This window comes from Danio rerio, chromosome 9 (assembly GCF_049306965.1).
Source record: "Danio rerio strain Tuebingen ecotype United States chromosome 9, GRCz12tu, whole genome shotgun sequence".
Lineage (NCBI taxonomy): Eukaryota > Metazoa > Chordata > Actinopteri > Cypriniformes > Danionidae > Danio > Danio rerio.
This window is the reverse complement of record NC_133184.1, coordinates 6849506-6869171: the sequence shown is the minus strand read 5'-3', so window position 1 is coordinate 6869171 and position 19666 is coordinate 6849506. Positions and strand designations below refer to the sequence as shown.

General features: G+C 37.8%; 1 long non-coding RNA gene across 1 annotated transcript in view; it reads right to left on the bottom strand.

The window, feature by feature from the left end:
• Window positions 1-19666, bottom strand: part of LOC137496443 (uncharacterized) — a 196366-nt gene that overhangs the window by 117782 nt on the left and 58918 nt on the right. The gene's annotated exons all lie outside the window — the stretch shown is intronic.

The window sequence follows — 19666 nt, the reverse complement described above, 5'->3', positions numbered from 1 at the left end:
TTTATCCAAATAATGAACAGGTATACAGTAAAAGGCAGAACTGACAGTTTTATTCTTTTTTTCCCCCGAATATTTTTATAATAAAGAAAGCAAGGACCTCTTCACATTTCCTATATATCTTTTCTCTATATTTTCTTTCTACTATAAGATTTCTTTAATTTTCCTTTATTATTATTATTATTATTATTAGTAGTAGTAGTAGTAGTAGTAGTAGTAGTAGTAGTAATATTTTAGGGTGAATATTATTAACTGCCTAAATAAATAAATAAATAAATATAAATATATATATATATATATATATATATATATATATATATATATATATATATATATATATATATATATATATATATATATATATATATATATATAGTTGAAGTCAGAATTATTAGCCCCCCTGAAATATTAGCCCCCACCAACCCCCCCCCCCCCACCCCCCCACCCCTCCGTTTATTTTTTCCCCCAATTTCAGTTTAATGGAGAGAATATATTTTCTGCACATTTCTAAACATAATAGTTTTAGTAACTCATCTCTAATAACTGATTTATTTTATCTTTGCTATGTTGACAGTAAATAATATTTCACTAGATATTTTTCAAGGCACTTCCATACAGCTTAAAGTGACATTTAAAGGCTTACCTTGGATAATTAGGTCAACTAGGCAGTTATTGTTTATCGATGGTTTGTTCTGTAGACTATTGAAAACAATATATAGCTTAAAGGTGCTAATAATTTTGATCTTAAAACGGTTTTTTAAAAAAAGAAAAACTGCTTTTATTCTAGCTGAAATAAAACAAATATGACTTTTTCCAGCTGAAAAAAAATTATCAGACATACTGTGAAAATTTCCTTGCACTGTTAAACATTATTTGCGAAAATAGTAAAAAAAAAAAAAAAACATTCAAAAATGGGCTAAATTCTGACTTCATCTGTATATATACATATATTTTCTGGGTAAAGAACAAAACACTTTTGTACACTGTTTAGTATAATTAACCTACTAGCCTTTAATGTTCACTTTAAGATGAATCCTAGTGCAACACAAAATATTTCTAGTAAAATATTATGTACTGCCATCATGGCAAAGACAAACATAATTACCTATGAGAAAAAATTTGTTATTGTGTTGAAATTAGAAAACAGTTATTGTTTTGAAACAAATCGCTACTTTAAACAGCACTTGGGAAATAATTTTAGATGAAACAAAATTTCACAGGAGGGCTGTCAATTTTGCTTTCAATTGTGTGTCAAAGAACAACACACTCTAATGGTGATTTTACATTTGCATGAATTTGTACAACATCATTTGTACATTTTTACACAGTCTGCTTAAGGTCTGCTCAGGTTTGGGGTGGCCCTTCATGCATACTTAAAAATAAAGAAAAGAAAATGCTTGAACTTCATGGTACAAATTCATACAAATCTGCACCTCATTACATTTCTCACCAGATCAGGTTTGAAGGAATGGCTCTGATATAGCGCTAAAGCCTGGAATACGCAGGATAATTTTCAAACCTTAACTGATTTATTACCACTGGAGACCACCACAGATGATTTCGTTCTGATTTTAATATTATAATTGTTTTCATGTACACACTAGATCAGGGGTCACCAATCTCGTTCCTGGAGGTCCGGTGCCCTGCAGGGTTTAGCTTAAACTTGGCTCAACACACCTGCCTGGGTGTTTCAAGTATGCCTAGTAAGACCTTGATTAGGTTGTTCAGGTGTGCTTGATTAGGGTTGGGGCTAAAATCTTCAGGACACCGGCCCTCCAGAAACAAGTTTGATGACCCCTGCACTAGATGATTCAGCCAGATCACAAGCCGACACACCTGCTGATACGTTTTTACAGTGGCAATTCCACAGAAATGAGAGCTCACAAAAATGTAAGCGATCAACTGAGGAAAAAACAAACAAACACAATAATCTGACAGATTTTCGCCAGCTGGCTCTACTGGTAAATGAAGCCAAAAAACGGTGGTCTCCTATGGTTAAAAAATCAGTTAGGATTTGAAAATTATCCAGTGTGTTCCAGGCCTCACCCCTGTATGGGAGATATTCTTTCTCGCCTAATCTGATGAGAAATTTTATGAGGTGAGGATTTGGTATTAATTTGTACAATAAGGTTTATGCATTTTTATCATTATTTCTTTTTAAAATATGCATGAAGGTCCACACAAAACCTAAATATGTAGGCATGAAAGTACAATTCATCTTTTTTGTCACAAATCCACTTTCTTGACATGTTTGGGGCAGCCATGTTTCCAACACAATCTCACGACAATTTGTATTTTTTGAAACTTTTTGATTTAGTGGCTAATTCGTATGAATTCGTACATTCTAATTTGTACAATTTAGTACGATTTGCTCATGCCTCAGTGACGGTTAGGTTTAGGTACCACGCCTCTTTTTTAAAATCGTACAATTTCGTATGACTGAACTCATACAAATTCATACGAATTTACCACTAAACTGACAAAACATAAAATACTCACGTTTTCTTGTGAGATCAGGCTGTATGTTTCCGCTTTTGACCTTATTCTTCAATGCGAAAGTGTGCTCGTTTTTTTGTGATTGTTTTAGAACTTCCGATTTAGTTTGCTAAAGAAGGCAACTAACTAGGAATAATAAACGGCAGAAAACAAGTGTGTTTATGACTACACATAAAAAAGTCAAATATTTTAATAAACAAATATCCGTTGGTAACATCAAGTAGAACATCTAAAAAAAATTTATTTGTTTATTTATAAACTAATTTCGAGAGGAGCACGTGCTTATGATTGATAGCACCTGGTCCAGATTATCTAACACTGATTTACCAATCAGACGACTCCTTAACCACTATAAATAACCAGAGTATCTTACTTCAGCCATCTTCGTCTTGAAGAATCCCCCCTTCCACCTCTACTCCTCCCATTTCCTTGTCAGGGCAGCACGGAGGCCTAGTGGTTAGCACCACGGCCGCACAGCAAGAATGTCACCGGCTCGGACATTACCTGGCCAGGTCGGCGTTTCTGTGCGCAGTTTACATGTTCTCCTCGGGTTTTCACCGGGCTCTCCGGTTTCCTCCCACAGACCAAAAACATGTAACATAAGTAAATTGACAAATCTAAATTGACAGCTAAGACACTCCATAGCACTATAATCTACTTCCACCATTATCAAGCAGGGGAGTTCTTGAGACCTACTTGAACTCAGACTCCCCTCTTGCCCTGCAACAGGGGGGAGCCCCAGGCCCGAGAATCTCACGAGTTCAGGGCTCTCTCCAGCATGCCAAATACGCTCTATAATCAATCATCAGCTAAGGGTGAACTATTGAAACATCTAAAATTCAATGGAAGTGAATGAGACCGAAAGTGTTGAGCCAAAATGATTCCAATGGTTGTGCCAAGGCGATGCAGTGGCGCAGTAGGTAGTGTTGTCACCTTACAGCAAGAAGGCCGCTAGTTCGAGCCTCGGCTGAGTCAGTTGGCGTTTCTGTGTGGAGTTTGCATGTTCTCCCTGCGTTCGTTTGGGTTTCGTCCGGGTGCTCCAGTTTCCCCCACAGTCCAAAGACATGCAGTACAGGTGAATTGGGTAGGCTAAATTGTCCGTAGTGTATGAGTGTGTGTGAATGTGTGTGTGGATGTTTACCAGAGATGGATTGTGGCTAGAACGGCATCCGCTGCGTAAAAAACGTGCTGGATAAGTTGGCGGTTCATTCCACTGTGACGACCTCGAATTAATAAAGGGACTAAGCCGACAAGAACATGAATGAATAAAGTTTTGGCGATAAGCCACGAGTTATGTTGAGCTCTGAGGTAAATTTTCTGTGACCTATTGTAGGGATGTTGTCTAGTGTGCATTTATGCGTTCACAAGATGTGGCTTTGAATGGCAAATTTAAGGGTGGAAAGCAAGCTACAGAATCAGTGCTATCAGGCTAACATTAGCATTTTCCAAGATTCATTCATTCATTTTCTTTTGGCTTAGTCCCTTATTTATCAGGGGTTGCCACTGCAGAATGAACCACAAAGTATTCCAGCATATGTTTTTCACAGTGGATGCCCTTCCAGCTGTAAGCCAGTACTGGGAAACACACATACACACTCACCTTCATACACTAAAGCCAATTTAGTTAATCCAATTCACCTATAGTGCATATCTTTGGACTGTTGGGAAAAATGGAGCACCCAGAGGAAACCCACGCCAACACGGGGAGAACATGCAAACTCACAGAAATGCCAACTGGCCCAGCTAGGACTCAAACCAGCAACCTTCCTGCTTTAAAGCGACAATGCTAACCACTAAGCCATTGTACCACCATTTTCCAATATCCCCCTTTTAATATCTTCAAGCATATCGTACTAACAGGAAGACCTATTCTCTACAATCAGACAAAAGCAGAAGTCACTGCAGGAGATGGAGAAGCAGATGCTGTGCTGGTATTGATCTTCTCAAGGTCAGAGCAGGCATGAACTTCACCCTCAGGAGAATTCACTCCGTCACCTTGACCGTGAGCCAACACCAGTCATCTGACCTCTGACCGGCATCCCCAAGAGATCTCTGCCTACCTCCATCATACCCCCCGCCGGTCACCTTCTCCTTGAGCTAATCCCTCACTTGACCTCTGGAGTTTCACCTTGACCATGCGCTAATGCTGTGTTTTGACCTGCGACATGATCTTTGATCCCGGCCCATGTTCTTAGGCTGAATTAGGAGAGCGCTGGGGGAGGAACCAGCAGGACAGTGCAAGCATTGGCCAAACGATGTTGAAATGAAAACTGACAACGCTCCCCTCCTCCAACCCCTGAGCGGTCCGCCTGCCCAGTGGGCAGTTAGAAATGTGGGTTAAAGTGAGTCAATAGTGTTTCACAAGGCCAAGATATATCCCCAGAGTGGGGTCTTCTGTCTGAAGAGGTTTGACATTTATTATTTGCAGGGGAAAAAAAAGGAGAAAGAGAGAGAGTGATTAGAGAGCGAATGGCTGGGAAAGACAGGATTGACAGGCAGGGTGAAGGGAAGAGATTGGCAAAGTGGCAGGAAAAGAGAGAAGCTCGGCCGTATCGATTTAGATACCGCATGTACACAAACATGCACTTGGGGCATGTCCTACCCTCATGCTATGAATAAAATATGAAAGCTAAATATCTGATTATGATGCCGTATTTTAAAGCGCACAGTGTCTATCATCAGCGCTGCCTGATTCAAAGCGTTCGTCTTTAGCGGTAATTTTATGTAGCCGATTTTTTTTTTTCTTCTTCTTCTGTGTTTCCCCCCCAGTTGCTTGGTGAGCATGTAGTTGTTTTGGCAGCAAAGGTGAGAGAGTTTGAGCGCAAGAAGCTGGGAGCGGGGGAAAACAGAAGTGAAATATTTATAGAGGTTTGACTTGCACCTCTCCCATCGGGGCTGCACATGCATGCTGGAGATTGCTGCAGGCCTTACAGAGCAGCAGGTCAGATTCAGAGGTTTACACATCATAGAAAAACACAACATGTCAATGAGGCAGAGAGAAGCGGAAAAGGGAGAGAGACAGAGACGTTGGGAGGGGATGAACAGAAAGTGCACATGGAGGCAGATTTGAGCCTTGGAGATATAGATTTGTTTTCTCTTTTTATTTTATCTTCTTGTTGTTTTTGACAGATACCTTTCCTGTTTATTTTCTTCCCTTCAGATCAAAAGGCGTCTGCGCGATATTGAATCTGACAGGTACCTGTATCCATATCAAACTTCATTTTGTGCTGTAGTTTTGATTTCTTTCATGCGGGCCTGGAAAGATTTCACATTTACTTTTTATGCCAGGGTGATAGATTGGGGATTTCTTTTTATTTTTTTTTTGATGGCGTGGAGGCCTGATCAGGATCCACACTGCTGGAAAGAATCTTAGAAACATAAGAGGGGTGTTTGTACAACATCGTCTTTAACTACATATTGAAATGTTTTTGGTGTTTTAATAATTGTGGGTACCTGACAACCAAAACAACACTGAGATATAGAGATTTTATATTGAAATAATGCTGCAGTCACACTGGAGTTTGTCGTACGGCGCTGCGAAAAGGGGCGGGATTGAACGAAAAGATTGGACTTTTCAAAAAGCTAGCGATTGGTTCATATTATACATTACTGGCCAGAGAGGACACGTTTTGATCTTCGATTGGTCTCATGCAGTCACCTCATGTGTTTCCGTCAACACAATCTCACAGCAATTTGTAACTTTTTCATTTAGTGGCTAATTCGTACGAATTCATACCATCTAATTCATACATTTTTGTACGATTTGCTCATCCCCCAATGACGGTTGGGTTTAGGGGTGGGGTTAGATGCCACGCCTCCTTTTTAAAGTCGTAAAATTTCGTACCACTGAACTTGTACGAATTCGTACGAATTAGCCACTAAGCTGCCAAAACGTAAAATACTTACGTTTTCTTGTGAGATCAAGTTCACCAAGCTTGAACTTTCTAATTCCAGCTTTCCAAACTTGTCGCACAAGCTTGTCCCACACGGAAAGAACCTATATAAACATATATGCTTTAATATAGGTTTTGACATAGGTATTTGATATATGTGACATATATAAAAATGGCCGTTTTCCAATATTATATGTACATATATGGGTACATATTTTTTCGCCTATATGTTAGAAAAATTATTTAAATACAGCTGCTAGACAACATTATTTAAAAGAAATTTTAGGTTTTATTTACTTAAATAATCCAAGAAATAAATATAGTACAAGAACAAAAATAAGGCAAAAAAAAAAAACAATAATAAAGAAGAAAAGACAAACCATTTTGTAATACATTTCTTTCTTTTCCACTATCTTCATGCAAGAAAGAATTGACCTTGTAAATGTTTCAGGAAAACGTGTAGACATCATAGCTTTCCATCTCTTCTCACTTATTTGCCATAGATAAAATCCATAACATGCCAATTACAAGCGATACCAAATTTAAGGTGCACATACATACGTTTTTTTTTTTTCTGCATTTTTTAAAGTTAGTTCTTACTAAGATAGCAGACCTAAGTTAAATTAACATTGAATAAATGTTAAAACATCAACCAAAATAATAATTCTGATAGAATTTCAAAAGTAAATTAATGCCACTCTGCTAATTGGGTAGTTATTACCTTGATAATAGAAAATATGACCTAGGCAAGGCATCATGCATGACAGTTGCCAAAGTGAGATATGAGCTATATAGGAGACGTATGTATGAACATAAAGGGCTTATATGTGGATATGAAGAAGCAGTATAGGAGACCTATTTGGCCTGTATATGCACACATATGCACCTCAATTCTGCCTATATGTGGCATATATACACATATATACAGCATGTATGTTTACATATGTGCATATGTACTGCATATAGGTTTCATATATGCACATACATCCTCTTATAGGTTCCTTCCATATGGGGTGTTTCGCATTTGCCGTATTGTCTATATGTCTATGGGGCGAAAAAAAGTGCAGTGACCACAGCTTCAAGCTTTATATGACTTTTGTCATATTTTATAAAGTCATTACCCTAAAAATACAATCTTTTTGGTAATACAGCCTTAAAATGTGAACAAGTTACAAGATTGTCCAAGCAAGACAGAAAGTTTTGTTCATCACATTGAATATGTTGTTTTGAAAGACATCTCTGAACTAATGTTTTCGCTATCAGCTGTTGAATGTTTTTAGTAGCAGGAAGTTGCTAGGCAACAGAGAAACGCATATTTAATTGCAAGTGAATGAGTTGCGGCAGTGGTGGAAAGAGTGCTGAAAAGTACACAAGTTAAAGTACTGTTAACCAAAAATGTAGTACTAGTACCGTAAACGTATCTTTTGTAAATATTTCTCAAAGTATGAGTAAAACGTAGCCCTTTAAAAAATACTTAAGAGTAGTGAGAATTACGCTTTGAGAAGCTGATGCATTTACATGCAATTTGCGTAGGCATGTGTAAACGTAACATTCTGTAGTGCATTTAGTTATAGTTTATTTGTCGATTTCAGTCATCATACAGTAAACATCCATCATCTCATCAGCGACATGCAGTCTAAACCATCATTGAGTGTAAAGATTTTGGGCATTTTCTTGGACACTCTTCAAACATGTCTTGTTGTATAGAAGTGTCTGGTAAAATAGCTAGTAAAATATTATTTATATATATATATATATATATATATATATATACACACACACACACACACACACACACACACACACATATATATATATATATATATATATATATATATATATATATATATATATATATACATACATATATACATACATACATACAAACACACATTTAGTAAAAGTAAATGATTTATAGTAATACAGGTTTTGTTTTAACAATAATTTAATTACAAAATTAAAAATGATCTAAATGACCACCTTAGTAGTTCTAGAGTAAATCAGAGTTTTTTATTTTACACATTGCTGAAAAGTTAGCTAACAAGTATTCATTTGTATAATATCTGTCGCACTAAAATCACACAATTTTTCTAATTAATGGGTGTCTCTGACCTTAACCAAACCTACCAATGACTGGGGGTGTAGTTCATACTAAAACGAACAAATTAAATTGTACAAACACAAATGTCATAGCCAAAAAGTAGAACAGTCACAAACTCCATTTTTCAATCAGTTAAATGTCATCTAAACACAATTTATTTTTACTTTTCTTAATTATGTCACACATGCATCTTCTCAAAACTTTCATTTGGTTTTATCGATGGATGCTGCCCCAAGTCAGGTCCAGACTTGATCAATAGGTCATCAGACAGAGGAGTAGAGGTCAGAGGTCAATGCTAGTCTGATCAGGAATAGTTGGATCAGGCCATTTTAGTGGGAGTAGAGCATGCAGGAGAAAAAAAAAGAGGATTGCTGATTCAGGAGCCTGCAGAAAAGAGAAGCCTCTTTCTCCATTGATAGGCTTTCTCTTAAACAGATGATTTATTCGGTCCTAAAGGGCATGGAAGGGAAAGTATTGATCAGGGTAGCGTTTCACCACAGCCCCTGAGCTGTGACCACCTGAGACTAAAAAAAAAAAAAATGAATGAAGGGTCAGGCAAAACTGCAGCTCTTAGAGAATTTTTCTTATTGGGGGTTTTGAGAGAGAAAAAATAAGTGTCAAAATCAATTTAAAAATGTTCTGCAGTAGTGTTTATCTAATCATGCAGATGTTCTTCAGGACCCAGATTTCACATTGGATATCAATGACAACATTGAACACTCTACCAAAATAGCATTATACTTCTTGCGTTATACTGGATATACCATTATTAATTGCTAAGATTATTTGGATCAGTCAATTGAAAGCTTCAGACTTTCTCTGATTGGAATCTATTGTTCAATTGAACAGAAGTAGTTACGGAGCTAATAATATGCCAAAACAATCTGAATTTGAATTGTGCTAATTTAAATTACTTACAATTGTAAATTTATAATTTCCCAGAGATGGGTTGCGGCTGGAAGGGCATCCGCTGCTTAAAAACGTGATGGATTAGTTGGCAGTTCATTCCGCTGTGGCTACCCCAGATTAATAAAGGGACTAAGCCGACAAGAAAATGAACGAACTTTCTAGTGATATGTCATTTGATTGGCTGGCATGCTAGGAACCACTTCTTACACTGCATCCAAAATGGCCGGCATACAAAAAAGCACATTTTATGGGAAGGAGAGGGGTGTGTAAAATGTAGCTTTTTAACTGTTTTTTTACTATTATTATTACATATATATTTGTTTATTAAAGTGTCAAGAAACATACATTTAGCTTCTTAAATAAGTAGTTTGAACAAACAGCAAACGTCATTTTTGAGTGCATGTGAGCCACGATTTATCATTTTCGACTTACCTACAAAAAGCTGACAGACTCTTGTGTTTTACTATCCTCACGATAACTTTTTGTATCTTTTTAAAGTGTAAAGCATTGTTTTCCATGCTATGAGCAGGCTGTTAAATCATACAGTACCTGCGACCCACTTTTAGCTAGTCCGTATGATCCCTTTTTGATTTTAAGTTTCATTAAGTCCAACTCAAAGGCTTCAGGTTCTCAGGTATTTTGGAGTTTGAGCCCCATCAAAGCCTCTGGTGTGTCGATGCACCGCCCTTTCCCTTCTCCCCTTGTTTTAGACGGTGTTGTGATTACATTTATTAATCTCATGGCAATAGAATAAAGGCCCGCATGTTCAAACAGCAATTACTCCATCGTCTTTGGAGATACTGTCCAGGCATAATTGGATTTAAATGAACTCAAATTTTCCTTTGTTATGGCACATAACACGCAATGCTTTTTAATTAAGATCGCTGGGCTCGAGTAATGATACAGGCCCACGTCAAGAGCCGCCGTTTCTTTCATGTTGGCTTCTTCAAACGGCAGAGGAGAAGTAATGGCGGATGGACCGGCCCACTGTCTAACAGCAGGAGAGGGTGTGGTTTAATTAAGATCCCACTTTATCCACTCCATCAAAGTTTCTGCTGAGAAGATGAGATGCTCTGTACTTGAGCTCCTATCGCTGACGTCGAAAGTGTCATTTCTGGCTCTTGTCTCACGTGGAGTGGATTATGAAGAGACAGGAGACTTTGGTACTGATATTCTGGACTTGTTTTTTATTTTTTTTTTAAACAGAATTGTTTTTGTTGTTTAGGGTCATACGTTTCCATCCCAAGGCAAAACTTGATGGATAAAAAAAAGTTTATCTTTGATGGTTTTGCCTTTGTTCATGTCTCAAATATTCTGTTTAATTGTAACACAATGTTAGTTTTTTTTTAAATAATTACATTTTTACTTAATTTGATTTTGAATGTAAACAAATAATAATAACAATAATTAATTAATTTTCCTTCGGCTTAGTCCCTTATATATCAGGGGTCGCCACAGCAGAATGAACCGCCAACTATTTCAGCATGTGTTTTTTCCAGCAAATGCCCTTGCAGCCACAACCTAGTGCTGGGAAACACCCATACGCACACACACTCTCTCTCTCTCTTTCACACACACACACACACACACACACACACACACTACAGACAATTTAGTTTATTCAATTCACCTGTACTGCATGGGCTGTAGGGAAACCGGAGAACCCGGAGGAAACCCAAGCTAAACATGGGGAGAAGATGGAAACTACACACAGAAGTGCCAACTGACCCAGCCGGGACTTGAACCAGCGTCATTCTTGCCGTGAGGCGACAGTGCTAACCACTGAGCCACCATACCACCTAAATAATAATAATAATAATAATAATAATAATAATGATATTAAAAGCATTGAAATTTATATATATAATAATTTGTATATGTAATATTTTTGCTAACTGAAACTTAATATTTCTTATGACAGTATTAATATAATATTATTTAAAACTACAATTATTTGTATTTTATTTGTATTGTTATTTGCATTTTACATATATTTTGTATAACTGCAAAAAAATTAATAAATGATAATAAAATCAAATACAATACTTACAATTAAAAACATGTCCTGATCACTAGAGAACTACACATCTGCCACTATATGAAATCTCCCAGAAGTGTTTACACTCACACACCAGTTCCTGATTCCCCGATTACAAACACAGAGCTGGAAGCTCATGATGGACTGGTTACAAGGACTATAACGACACCTCATTCACACACTCTTTGCTGAGTCTAGTTATACTGTAATCGAGCATTACAAGGTGTTTTCTCGTCTTGCCATGTTTTGTTTTTAGTTGCCATCCTTTGTTTGTAGTTTATGTTGTTTTGCCGCATTTCCCGACCATTCATCTGTTTTTCAGAGTATGCCTTGGATTGTCAGCATGCCCCTGTTTGTCCCTGTTGTTGACCTTGCCCTACCTGATGAATTTCTTATCAAACTGCACATGGATCCGTACCTCCGTTGTACCCCAACTTGTTACAAAATGAAAATGGAAAATGGTGAAAACAGCTATTTTACGCATGGTCAGAAAGTTCCTAATTCATACACATTTGAAAACCTAAGATTTTTAAGAGAAGGCATGCACCCCAAACCCCACCCCTAAGCATACCCTTCATTGGAGGATGAGCAAATAGTACTAACATGTAGGAATGACATCATACAAATAAATACCAATAAACAACTAAATCAAAATGATACAAATTGTCATGAGACTGTAATAGTTCTCTAAGTATTGCAGATTTGATTCTCATCTAAATATTTGGAGGAGGCATTGCCGCCTTTGTATTCTCTGAGAAAATCTGACCTTATATAATCTTGTAGGAGCAGAAGGACACTGATCAAACCCCACATCCCAGGACATCTCAAACTCTCTGAGAAGCTTCCTTCACAACGTCCACTGCAGTTCTGTATAATTTAACTTAATTGCATTATTATTTACATTATTTTGAAAGTAACCATTCTGGTGGTAGCTGAGCGCTTTGAAGAAAATAGAAAAGACTGAATGAACACACACAAAGTTGAAGAAGCAAGGAGATAAAAGTGCACTGATAATATAATGCAGCTGCAAGGAGAGAAATTAGAGTTTATCTGCTGGGAAATGACTGTGCATTGTTAAGTGTGAGAAAGGAAGACTGTGTCTGCGATTGCCACAATTACCCTCTATAATTACTTAATTCAATTTATGCTAGATATATTTAATTATATAAAGCTGACTGTTTCTGCTAATGTTAAGCTATCACTGTTTGAAATGTGGCTATGAAGGACCACCTAGAAAATGTGATACCATATAGCAGCTATGTGAGGATTGACGTCTGATGATCAATCTTCTTAGTCTTCTAAGCGAAAAAAAAAAAAAAAAATCAACATTTCAGTTGTTGTTTTAAGGGTCTGAAAATACAAACCTATGAAAACAAGTTTTAAATGGCTAGTTTTAGAAAAAAAAAAAACAATATTAGTATTACCTCTTTGTAAAGTGCAAAAATTCTAATGTATAGGCACGTGTGTTACATGTTCAGTCTATGTAAGCAAAAAAAAACAAAAACCAATAAATAAATAAAAATTGCATGAAAACTTTTTAAAATAGAGAAAATACTTTGATACAGACCTGGAGGAGGTAAGATTAGAGTTCTCTTTTCTTACTTATTGTGACATCTATCCAAGTGGTAAATGGATTGAGAAAAAAAATAAATAAATAAGTGTCTGTGTAGGGTTTCTACAGCCTGATCCCACAAGAAAATGTAAGCATTTTACGTTTTGTCAATTTAGTGGCTAATTCAGTTGTACGAGATCAGTTGTATGAAATTGTATAATTTTAAATAGGAGGCTTGGCACCCAACTCCACACCTAAACACATTAGGAGATGAGCAAATCGTACTAAAATGTATGACTTAGAATGTATGAATTTAAACAAATTAGCCACTAAATCAAAAAGTTACGAATTGCCGTTAGATTGCTTTGGTTTCTCTATGAAATTGCTAGGGTTGCTTGTGTGTTGAGAGATGCTACGATATTGAGTAAAGTTGTTTTCAGATTTTATAGATGGATTTTTTTTTTACTTTTCTATTCCCCAACCCCAACCCTACCCCTAAACTCAACCATCAAAGGAAACAGTCTGCACTTTAACATATTTCAAAATACTTTAAAACTTTTAAAATACTCAAACATGTATTAAAATCAGTGTTGGGCAATCTACTTGAAAAAATGTAGTGAGCTAAGCTATTAACTACTCTACTTACTCTACTTAAAATGTCCCGGAAGCTTTCCCATGAGGCTTGCGATGTCTGAATATCATGTTTGACAACTATAGTGAGACGCAACCCAGCGCCACATCCTTCATGAACTCTCCAACGTGCACTGCTCTCTGCCTGGAGCTCAGAGGAGCGCGTGACAGCGTGTGGCTGTGTGTGTGTGTGTGGTCACGTGATGTGTGTTTTCAGCGGACGAAGGGCTGTTCAGAAATGCTATGTAAAACGGCGTGAATGTGAATAATTTCCGCTCTAAAATGCCATTGTAAAAGGGTCACGAAACACCAAAACACATTTTTTGAGCTGTTGATAGTCGTATATGTGTCCCACACTGCTAAAAATACTATTAGGACGCCTTTATTTCCCTAAAAAGTGTAAATTGGTTGTTTTTGCAATAATTCAAGCAAATTTGTGCTACGAATTTTTGAAGCTGCGTCACGGCTATGAGATAATAGCGTGTATTCCAGCAGACTGGACGTCTGTACCAGAGTGTGTCTTATTACGTCTTACAGTGTGTTGCATTAATGCGTGAGTAAGGCTTGGTTCAAACCAATCAACGCGCTCTATTGTGCAACTTCATTAATATTCATTACTGTCATAGTGTTTAGACGACAGAGACGCCACGTTGTGTTTGCAAAACAAGCGTGAAGTGTTGCTTTTATAGTTTGCTGCAGTTAAGTTTTGTTTTCATTTTCTCTCTGTGAGAGCTCAGCTGGAGTCATGTGTGGATTAACAGTGTACGCGACGCTCGACAACAATAACTTACGTGTCTAAGGAGGAACATTGTTTACCTGAGAGCTGTTCTCATCTGCAAACGCTGAGATCCGGATTCGCTTGTAGTCTCCTCTTCATAAAGACGCGGCTCTAGTTGCTGGTGATTGTCCTATCTATACAGATTTGGTAAGTGAGCAACCAGTGCTCTTTGTTTATTCAGTTTGTTCGTATCGAACAAACTATTACACCGAGTATAAACATGTTAGCACCACAACCAAACTTTAACCTCGTGTAGGATTTTCACAGAATTTTGTGACCGGAATAACACACGCGGCTTTCTAACGCTACCTGCCGTGTGCATCTAAGTTTCCGGGAAATGCTGAGGTGTTTTTTTTCTCTCATTCGCCATGCGGTATCAAACATTGCATGAAAAATACATGCTTAGATCAGTTCCTCGAATCAAATATCTCGTTTGTCGCGAGGGGCATGAATGAATTCCCTGAATGAAAGAGTCAAACTGCAGTTAAAGTCCACCATTTAATAATTTGGCAAATAATTCGACTACAGATGTCCATGTAAACACAGTCACATTGTCCGCTGTGTGAAAACACCCTGCTGAAACGAGGGGGTTTCATGGCCCTTTAACACTAAGACGTACTAGTGTAAACAGGGCCTGAGTGTGTATTTTTCGCGAGCAGGTTTGCGACGGGGGCAGGGCAAGGGATCGCGATGCCGGCTCAACATTGTGTTTTCTATTGGCCATCGGCGATGGACAATGGCATCGTCTATCGGCCCAACCCTAATAGCAATGTCTTTTAAAGGAGCATACACGATTTTAAAAATCAAAAGTGTGATAAAACACACTACATGTTGTAGAATAAAACGTGAAAGTATCTTGGGTATCTTGGGTTTGTGTTAGCCATGAACTTTATTTAAGCGATTTAACTGAAATCCCATTGAAAAAACCCATTGACTATGGGGCGAGGTATCCGGAATTTCTAAAATGCGTACTCCTTTCTGGGTTTTTGCATACAAATTGACGTCATAGTTCCTCCACTCTATTAAAGTGCCATACAGGCAACAAAATATTAACTGAATGTTGATTAAAAGGCAAACATGCTTCAGCATAAATAAAACTATACTGCCGTGTTGGCCATGTGCTAACTGACATCATTAGAAACCTATAAGCCCCATGTTGGACTTGGACTTTCAAAATAAACGGTTGGTCTTTTTATTCTTTCAGAAAAAAAGCACAATTGTCTTCCATCTGTATCTTATGCTAATCTCCTTCCCAGTTGTCACACTCACGCTCTCCTGCATACAGATATATAGATCTTTCCTCCCAGACAGACACTCGAGATAGAAGGAGAGCGAAAACTGAGAAACATATTACCCCGCAGACGCTTGACTATTGGTTTGACACAAAGTTTGGATCCCAAATGCCTTCTCTCTCTCACTCACTTTCTCTCTCCGGGGAGCAGTAATTACAAAAGAGGCTTGCTGTAGTTTCACTCTCTCTCACACACACAGCGGCGCGAGGGGGAGAAGTTGCTTTACTGAACAGTTGCAGCTGGTTTGTGCAGGAATTAATCATGATGATTAATTGGGCTTCAAGTTAAATATCCACAGAGCGACGTCAAGCTGACAGGCGTCACGCTTAAATTGACACTGTTTTAAAAAGCGGTAGATTGATTTACAGAAAGGACTAATGAATAGCTCTCTGAACCAGGGGAGACACAAACAGGAATGTGTGTTTTTGAATCTGACCTGAACAGTCAGTTTGTCGCTCGCTTCTCTTCCTCTTTTCTCTCTTTCTCTCTCTCTCCTTGTCAATATGCTGCTTTTCTGTGTGCTTCGCTCAGTCTAATTTGTGTGTGTGTGTGTGTGTGTGTGTGTGTGTGTGTGTGTGTGTGTGTGTGCGTGTGTGTGTGTGCGCGTGTTTCCTATTGTTCGGGCACATCGGTGTGCAGGGGAGGGGCTCCAGTCCTGGCATTTGTAATCCATCTATTGTGTTGGGCCTCTCCAGCTTTGGATCAATGCTCTGCACTCAGTCTGGCCCACAGGTCTGTAACCGAGCCTCTATTCAGCCCTCCTCACTTCACTGTCTCACACATACACACACCAACTTTAGAGGAGGAGGAATAGTGAGGGTTTAAAAATTATAGAGGTCTAGGGGATTGTAAAGAATTGTGCAATAATAATGGCTACAAATGCATTCTCTCTCTCTCTCTCTCTCTCTCTCTCTCTCTCTCTCTGTATATATATATATATATATATATATATATATATATATATATATATATATATATATATATATTAGGGGTGTAAATCTATGATTGCTGAGAGAGCTCAAATGCACAGTGACCGAGAGTGCTTAAAGGGTCACGAAACACCAAAACACATTTTTTGAGCTGTTAACAGTCGTATATGTGTCCCACACTGCTAAAAACACTATTAGGACACCTATATTTCACTAAAAAGTGTAAATTGGTTGTTTTTGCGTTATTTCAAGCAAATTCGTACTTCCGGTTTGAAACTAATTTTTGAAGCTGCGTCACGGTCATGACATAATAGCGTTGTATTCCAGCGTGCAGACTGGACATCTGTGCCAGAGTGAGTCTTATTATGTCTTACAGTGTGATGCATTAATGCATGAGTAAAGCTTGGTTCAAACCAATCAGCGCGCTCTATTGTGCAACTTCATTAATATTCATTAGTGTCACCGTGTTTACGCCACAGAGACGCCACGTTGTGTTGGCAAAACAAGCGTGAAGTGTTGCTTTTATAGTTTGCTGCCATTAAGTTTTGTTTTCATTTTCTCTCTGTGAGAGCTCAGCTGGAGTCACGTGTGGATTAACAGTGTACGCGACGCTCGACAACAATAACTTACATGTCTAAGGAGGAACATTGTTTACCTGAGAGCTGTTCTCATCTGCAAACGCTGAAATCCGGATTCGCTTGTAACGTTAGTCTCCTCTTCATAAAGACGCAGCTCTTGTTGCTGGTGATTGTCCTGTCTCTACAGATTTGGTAAGTGAGCGACCAGTGCTCTTTGTTTATTCAGTTTGTTCGTATCGAATTAAGTTAACTATTGCACTGAGTGCAAACATAGCACCGCATTTTGTGACCGGAATAACACACGCGGCTTTCTGACGCTACCTGCCGTGTGCATCTAAGTTTCCGGGAAATGCAGAGTTTTTTTTTCCTCTCATTCGCCGTGCGGTATCAAACATTGCATGAAAAATACACGCTTAGAGCAGATCCTCGAATCAAATATCGCGTTTGTCGCGAGGGGCATGAATGAATTCCCTAAATGAAAGAGCCAAACTGCAGTTAAAGTCCAACATTTAATAATTTGGCAAATAATTCGACTACAGATGTCCATGTAGGTTAAACACCATCACTTTCTCATGTGTGTGTATTTTGACTGAAACTCGCGCGTGCCCAAATAGACACTCCCACACCATCCCACTTTAGTTCCTCCGACACTCCCCCCTAAACAGAGCTGGACACGCCCACTTTTCTGACTTTTTCCAAAGTAGAGGTGTGAAAACACCCTGCTGAAACGAGGGGGTTTCATGGCCCTTTAATTTAAGAAAACTTAAGAAAACACGTACAATTAAAAAACAAAAAACAAAAAAAAAACAGGCAAATTGACCTTTATCAGTTCAATTTATCAGATCTTTATCAGTTTGACAGCCCATGTGCTGCGAATCCTCACAACGCAAGCACATTTTAATAAAACACGCTTTTTCTCACAATGCAAACAATTCACGAAAATGCACTGCATTTTCTAACAACACTTGCAAAAAGAACCGAACACAACAGAAATGTTTCAAAGGGGATCGAAAAACATAAGGAACGCCGCTGTGCTTTGACCATAGATATATACACTAGATATCTCATACAGACTCTGAGCATGCGTCAATACCGCCACCATATTTGTACAGTGGTCTCAGGACAAAGGTGATTCAACCGCACTTAATCAAAACTACACCCAATCTGAAGATACTGGACTTTTGGGTAACACTTTGTAATAACTACACACTATGAATATATAATTCATTCATTCATTCATTTTCTTGTCGGCTTAGTCCCTTTATTAATCCGGGGTCGCCACAGCGGAATGAGCCGCCAACTTATCCAGCAAGTTTTTACGCAGCGGATGCCCTTCCAGCCGCAACCCATCTCTGGGAAAAATAATCTATTAAGCATTAGCAAATATTGAATTCATTATTTGTTAAGCATTAACTCATTAATACACATTAATAGACATTAGTAAGCAGTTTATAACTGCAGCTAACAATGTTCTATTCTTGCCTTAGTCCATTTATAATGTGCTTAATAGTTGTATTTTCATACAGCATTACTTATTGTTCATTTTTAAATTTAGTATTGCATTATTTACAAATCATTTGTAATTAAGAGTGTTTGTATTTTTTTAGGATTATTCAGAATGAGTTAAGCGATTAATAAACTATTCAAATTAACATTTATATATCTAATTATTCAGGCATATACTAAAAGTTAATTTCATTCATTCATTCATTCATTTTCATTCATTTCCTTGTCGGCTTAGTCCCTTTATTAGCCGCAACCCATCTCTGGGAAACATCCACACACACATTCACACACACACTCATACACTATATTTAGCCTACCCAATTCACCTGTACCACATGTCTTTGGAATTGTGTGGGAAACTGGAGCACCCGGAGGAAACCCACGCAAATGCAGGGAGAACATGCAAACTCCACACAGAAACGCCAACTGTGCCGAGGTTCGAACCAGCGACACATCAACCTTCTTGCTGTGAGGCGACAGCACTACCTACTGTGCCACTGCGTCGCCTTCTTACAACATAGTATGTAAAATTAGATTGTGATCCAAGTCATGTGTCTGAATTCTACCCATATTCATGCTGTAGAACATTCTTTTTGCACACCTCCCCTGTAACTATTGACTTCTATAGTTTTTGTTTTTCTCACTATGACAGCTAATAGTTACAAGTTTTTATCTTTGTTTAAAATAACTTATTTTGTGTTTATCTTAAAAAGAAATCCCCAAAGGTTTAAAACTATCTGAGGTAGACTAAATCATTTTTCAAATAAATCAACAATTTTTCATTTTTAGGGAAGCTATCTCTTTAATAGCACCATGTATTTATATATTACATGCTAAATGAATTAGTGGCAGACAAATTTGCATTTATCTTGGTCCATCAAAACTATATGTTCCAGCCAAAAACACAATTTGGGCAACCTGGAATAATTAGAAATGTGTCATTTTTTAAACTGAATTTATTTATTTA